At 54.5% G+C, this 6,000-nt stretch overlaps 1 protein-coding gene across 4 annotated transcripts in view; it reads right to left on the bottom strand.

Annotated features, from left to right (window-relative positions):
• Positions 1–3,963, bottom strand: part of VANGL2 (VANGL planar cell polarity protein 2) — a 28,710-nt gene extending 24,747 nt beyond the window's left edge. For 2 of the 4 annotated variants that reach the window (XR_014843972.1, XM_005663204.4), the window contains exon 1: positions 3,683–3,963. The gene's annotated coding sequence lies outside the window, so the exon portion shown is untranslated. Of the gene's footprint in view, positions 1–3,288; positions 3,342–3,682 lie in introns of those variants that run through there. The other 2 variants (XR_014843973.1, XM_021089572.2) reach the window with 1 other exon arrangement.
• Positions 3,964–6,000: the final 2,037 nt, after the last annotated feature.

Consider the following 6,000-nt stretch of genomic DNA (forward strand, 5'->3'; position numbering starts at 1 on the left):
AAAGCCCTTCTTATTCACCCCTCACAGCCTGCACTTCACACAGCATCTGACAGGTAGTAGGCAGACAGTCTGCCAGAAGATGTGCAGAACCAAAGCCTCGCTCTCCCCCCAAACCCAGAACTCACTCCCTTAACAATCATCATTCAGAACCCCCACCATTCCAGAGGGCTTCCCAAGGGCCAGCGCTCGCTATATATTATTTCATTTAATCCTCATAAACCTAAAAGGGAGGGCCTATTATTAACTCCTTTGCAGGTGAGGCTTCAAAAAGTTCTCTCTCTGAGGTCTCAGAATTAAGAAGTAGCAAAGCCAGAATTTATGAGCAAGCTGCAACCCTGCGAAGGAGGCCGCTGGGGAGAAGTGGGGTTTGCAGAGGAAGGCCCAATCTGGGGTGGGTAGGGAGGAAGGATGATGTCTTAAGATACCTAAGACACTAGGGAATGAGTTTTAAGAACTTGCTCAATGTCACAACACCATTAAGTACTAATTGCAGTCAACTCTTTCAGACTCTTCCCTTTGGCCTCACAGTGTGGAGAGCTGCTCAGGGAGAAAGAGTAAAGAAGACTGGAGACCCTCAAACTCAAACTCAGGGAGGAGGGGCTCCAGGATCTTGTCCCTGTTCCCCTCAAAGCTTCTGTAAGTCAAGTTCACACCCCCTCAAACTGAAAGAACCTCCTGCAAACCAAATGAGCAATTGAAGTCTGTCTTGCTCTAGGGCCAGAGAAGGGGGCTCTTCCTCAGATCTCGAAGGAGCAGAAGAACACTGGGGGCACACAGAGAGGGTGGCCCTGGGAGAAACAGGGAAAAGAGAGGGCGCGGCAGAACCCAGACAATGGTGGAGGAGGAGCCAACGTGGCCACTAGCTCCAGTCTGAGGTACTTTCAGAGGCGGCCTTTCCTAATGTCTGACCACACATCCTCCTCCTTGGAAGAGCTCCTCCCTCACCCCGTACCAGGAAAACGTCACACATGAAGTGAGAGGACAGGAGTGAACAAGGTACCCCAGGAGGCCAGAGCACACCATCCCAGATGCAAGTGCCTCGCTCACCCTGGGAACCCTACCCATCAGTAAAGCCACGTTTGGGGCAGTCACGTTTTCTTTTCTTTTCTTTTCTTTTTTTTGGTCTTTTTTTAGGGCCACACCTGCAGCATATGGAAGCTCCCAGGCTAGGGGTTGAATCAGAGCTATAGCTGCCGGCCTACGCCCCAGCCACAGCATCGGAGGAAGGTCCCAGCCGGATCCTTAACCCACTGAGCGGTGCCAGGGTTCAAACCCAAATCCTCACAGACGCTGGTCAAGTTCATTCTGCTGAGCTATGATGGTTACTCCATCATGCATTTTTTTTTAAGCCAGTCTTTCCCTCCTCTGCCCCATCCCTAGTCCCAATATTTTCTAACTCCTACTGCTCTTATAATCCTGGGGGCTTAGGAGAGGTGGGGATCCCTGAGGACTAAAGAGGAGACATTCCAATTACACGTGCCCAATAGGATCTCCCATTAGTGAATTACCCAGGGACCCAAATGGGCCTGTGCATTCAGAGCCTCAGCTCCTAAAACAGGGTGCCCCAACCTAATCTCTGGCAGCAAGAGGAAAACAGCTGAGAGTGATATGGGCAAGCAAGGCAGCATCCCAAAAATGGTGAGTCCCTTCCCTTCATCCCAAAAGAGAAAGGATGACAGGCACATGGTGGGAGTGGATGGGGGGGGTGCAGGGAGAGAAAGAGAACACAGGCTCTGACCCTCCTCTGGGGACAGATACATCCACATCCCACCACACTATTCATGATGGTGAGTGTCGCCCTCGATGGATGTCTGTCCCTTCCCCAACAGATGGATAACTGCCCTCCCGGCAAGCTCAGCCCCTATCCCTCACCCTGAGACCTGGACCCAGATCACAGCTCCATCCCAATCATGTTTCTCAACAGGAAAAAGTGCAACCGTGTGGTAAACCACACAGACAGACTTGCAGAAACACCTGAAGAAACACCCTCCACTGCTCTCCCCAGAGCTCCCATGCCACCTTCTTAACCCTGTGCCCCAGGGAACCCAGATGTTCTGTACCAGCCTCAATCCTCCAAGCATGGCCCTTCCTCCTGCTTCCATTCCCTACCAAAGCCCCCAGACTCCTCCCAAACTGCAGCGTAGAGCTAGTGGGCTCTGAAGCAGCAAGCTCCAAGACGGCTTTGCAAGACAACTGTGGCCTGAGGGGGCTGAACTTAGGCTGGGAGGCCAAGAAGGTGGCCTCTCCGAGCGCTACAACACAGCCTATGAAGATGGGGCTCTTATTCTTCTCCCTGATCCCTCCAATCCCTTAGATTCCTCTAGGGCTACAACCTGAATCCTTGTTCCCTATTTCCCACAAAACACACCCTTGTCTAGAAGAGCCCACCTCCCAAAACAGGCACCGCATAAGATGGCCCACTCACTCCCACCCATAGGTCTCAGACACTACAAGGTGCTACCCTCAAACCAGGGCAGGGCCATCCAAGAAGCCTCAGAATCCTCCAGACAGCCCTCCCTTTGGGCTCTCTGCCAGGAAAATCCGCCTGCAGAGGCAAGTGGCAGTACCCCCTAAAACCACACTCAGAAATACACGCGCCACCTAAGGCAGGTACACGCTGGCAGGTTACACACAAGAGAACACAGATTCACTCACACTCCTTTGCATTACACAGGTGCACACGCACCTACCCAGGTATGCCCCATTTTGCTCTTACACACCCACCTTCCTCAGTCCCTGTGTATCTTTCCCATAAGCCCCTCCCCAGTTCACACACACAGACACACAGCCCTCCCCCAGAGGATACACATAAATACACATCCAAACACACACCGCAGATACATGGCCAGCTGATCCTTGGTTGCGCACACACTTGGGCACAGAAAAACACCTACATCTCCAAACCCAGGGGCCCACCTGCAGGAACACACAGCACTTAAAGGCGTGCACGCACACGCACACGCACACACACACACACACACACACACAAAGAATCATGCACACTGATGCTCCACCAAACCTTTAAAACTCACCAATGCAAAACCCGCAGCCCCTCCAATGGGTAAATATGAGAGGGGAGATAGATGCCGGCGCCTGTCCCCTGGGCCCCACACACAGCTCCCGGGTCTCTGGCCTCCAGCCCCATCCTCGAGCTGCACACACGCCCCCCAATACTCTCCTCCGGCGGCTCCCCAGTCTCCATATCACACCCCGAACGCATACCTGACCCTGTCCCTCCCCATGCTCCTGAGTTGTGTATGCACCCTAAACACCCTCGCCTTCCAATACCTCCAGACTCCGATCTTTCCGCTGCCTCTCCCCCCACCTCCAACACACACTCCCAATCTCCAGCTTCAACCAGTTCCCCTGGGAACCTTAAGGCCCCCGCCCGGCCCCGGGCCCAGGAAAGTCCCCGGCTCTCCAGGCCCGGGCTCCGCCCCCTCCCCACGCGCCCCTTCCTCTACTCAAAGTTGGGGGGGGCACTCCGCTGTGCAGTGGGGGAATAGACCGGAAGGGGGTTGCCCCGCGTCCCCCTTCCCCCTTAAGCCGTTCTGCTCGTTCGGGGGGCCCGGCACCCCCTGGCCCTTTGCATGATTGTCCCCCTTTCTGTTTCTTTTTTTTCTTTCTTTTTTTTTTTTTTTTTTTGCAAACTTTGCCCGCACCCCCGCAGCCCGGCACTCACCCGCCGCTGCGAATGGTCCGGTGGGCTCGGCCGGCGCCCCACACGGCCCAGCGTCTTTGTATCCGCAGCGTTCCGGGTCGCTCCGAACTCCGCGCTCCCCGACGGGAAGCGCGGACGATGCGAGGGTGTAGAGGGGCTACTGAGTCTGGTCGCCCCCTCGTCGTCCCAGACCGCTGCCTCTTTCCCCCTCAGGGCCCCGGGGGCTGGGGACCAGGGGGGAGTGGGGGGCGCTCAGGCTCCCATGGCGGGACCAAGGATCAAGGAATCAGGGATCAGGAATCAGATCGGGAGCCGGCGGAGGAGGGGGGAGGGGGCGGAGGGGGAGGGGACGAAAGCCGAGGGGGGGCGGGGGGCGGGGGAGCGCGCGCTCCCGGGTGCCGCCTCCCGGCTGTTCTTGCAGCCGCCGCCTCTCCCGCCGCCGCGTCCATTGTCTGCGGCCCCGCTCTTCCCCGAGTCGCTGCCCCGCCCCCAGCCCTTCGCCGCCAGATGCCCAGCGGCCCTCTTGGATCCTGGGAATCGCCGGCGGGGATGCGACCCCGGCCCTGAACTATGATCTGGGGGGATTGCCTTGATTCCTGGCCTGGGCCCAGCCTGCAGCCCCTCCTGGGTCTGTTTTCCTCAACCTGCCTGTCGGAGATCGAGCCCCCAGACCCACGGGTATAGCCGTGTCCAATTCTTTAGAGCCATAGAAATACACGAATCCAAGGGAATCTGGGAGGCGAAAAGATTGATTTATCCCCCCCTAGGGCTGCGGAAAGAAAAAGTCATTCCTGATTTTAATTAGCGGTGAGAAATCCTCCCTGCTTCCCATGCATACGGGGATTTCCCTGACACAGTCACCATCATATTTCCCCCCCCCCCCGACCCCTCGCCGCAGCCCCACGCTTCCAAAAATAATTTAATTACTTGGTGCTCTCGCTGCGAGCCGCGACCGCCCAGTCAGTCTGGGACGCTCCCTCATTAACACTTTTTTCCTCCCCTCTGGTTTGAGCGTTAGGATTAATTACAAAGGGAACCTGCCCTGGGGGAGTGGAGGAGGGGGAGACTACGAGGGCGCTAGGACTTTGGATGACGGAAGAGAGAGATCCTTCTCCCAGGAAACCTGCAAGTGTAAAATGCGTGGGCCTAGGGGTCAGACAGGGCTCTCGGCCCCAGGGGTTTCGGATGGTACTAAGCAAGGACTGTGGGAGTATCACAAATATTCCACATAATCGGCTATTTCAGCCTTAGAGTAGGCCAAGAAACCAGCTGAGGTTCACGAAATGGGACCGTAGCTTTTAACCCACCAAGATTGACCCCCACTATAAATGTCTGGGCTTGTGGAGTTCCCTAGTGTCAGAGCGGATAGGGACTCCGAGTTATCACTGCTGTGGCTCAGGTTCTATCCCTGATGGAGGAATCTGCCAAAAAAAAAAAAAAGTCCGGGCTTGTGAGAAGTACATATACCCCTTGGAGTGAGTAAAAGTATTATCATAATATCATTAGTATTATGTACAACCCACACTTAACTAGAACAGTCATACTTCAAAAGTACCTTTGCACACTTCTCAGGCAGGGCAAGTCCCTCTTAACATCTCAACAGCCTCCAGCTTCCAATCCTGATGCCTTCTCTCACCCAACCCTGTGATTAGAAGATCTCAAGGAATGAGACTCGTTTGGAGATTTTTCTCCTCTCTGATGAAAAATTTTTTTCTGAGACTTAATCTCATCCTTTTTGGTCCTCCATTCTAACCTGACCAAAGATGAGGGCAGAGTCATATTCCTCCATCCTGTGACCATTCCCATATGTCATTTTTTTAGGTCTTAAGAGAATCTTGGGACACCTTCCCTCCTTCACCCAAACTCTTGCCTCTCCTCTTACTGTCTCCCCACATCATGGGTCAGCAAGTGAGTCAGCATGGAGACTGCATGAACTATGCAGAATCATCATTTCAGGTACCCAAGTCCATGCACGCATTCAGGGGCTCGCTTGCTTGATGCCTATCATATGCCAGGCACTGGGCTGCACTGGAGGTCCTGGGGGTGACCATGACCAGCTGTATGGCGGACAGTTGGCAGGAGAGCTGGGGAAGGGTAAAAGGAGATAGAGCGGGCTTAGGGTGCTCCCAGCTCTGCCCAAGGCACACCCCCAGTGCTGGGCAACAAGTGTATAATTTGACACAATGCTGGGGCTGCCTTAACTGCCACAGCTCGGGCTGACCTAATCCAGCAGGTTTACTCTGAATTGCATTCACATGATGGCAGGCTGTTTCACAGACCTTAAACTCAAAGACTAGAAAATGTGGTTTCTTTTCTCTCTTTTTTTCTGCCTTTTTTTT

The sequence above is a fragment of the Sus scrofa genome, chromosome 4, assembly GCF_054392235.1.
Source record: "Sus scrofa isolate SSC_HxYL_T2T_F1_AM1 chromosome 4, Sscrofa_HxYL_maternal_Yorkshire_Landrace_v2.0, whole genome shotgun sequence".
NCBI lineage: Eukaryota > Metazoa > Chordata > Mammalia > Artiodactyla > Suidae > Sus > Sus scrofa.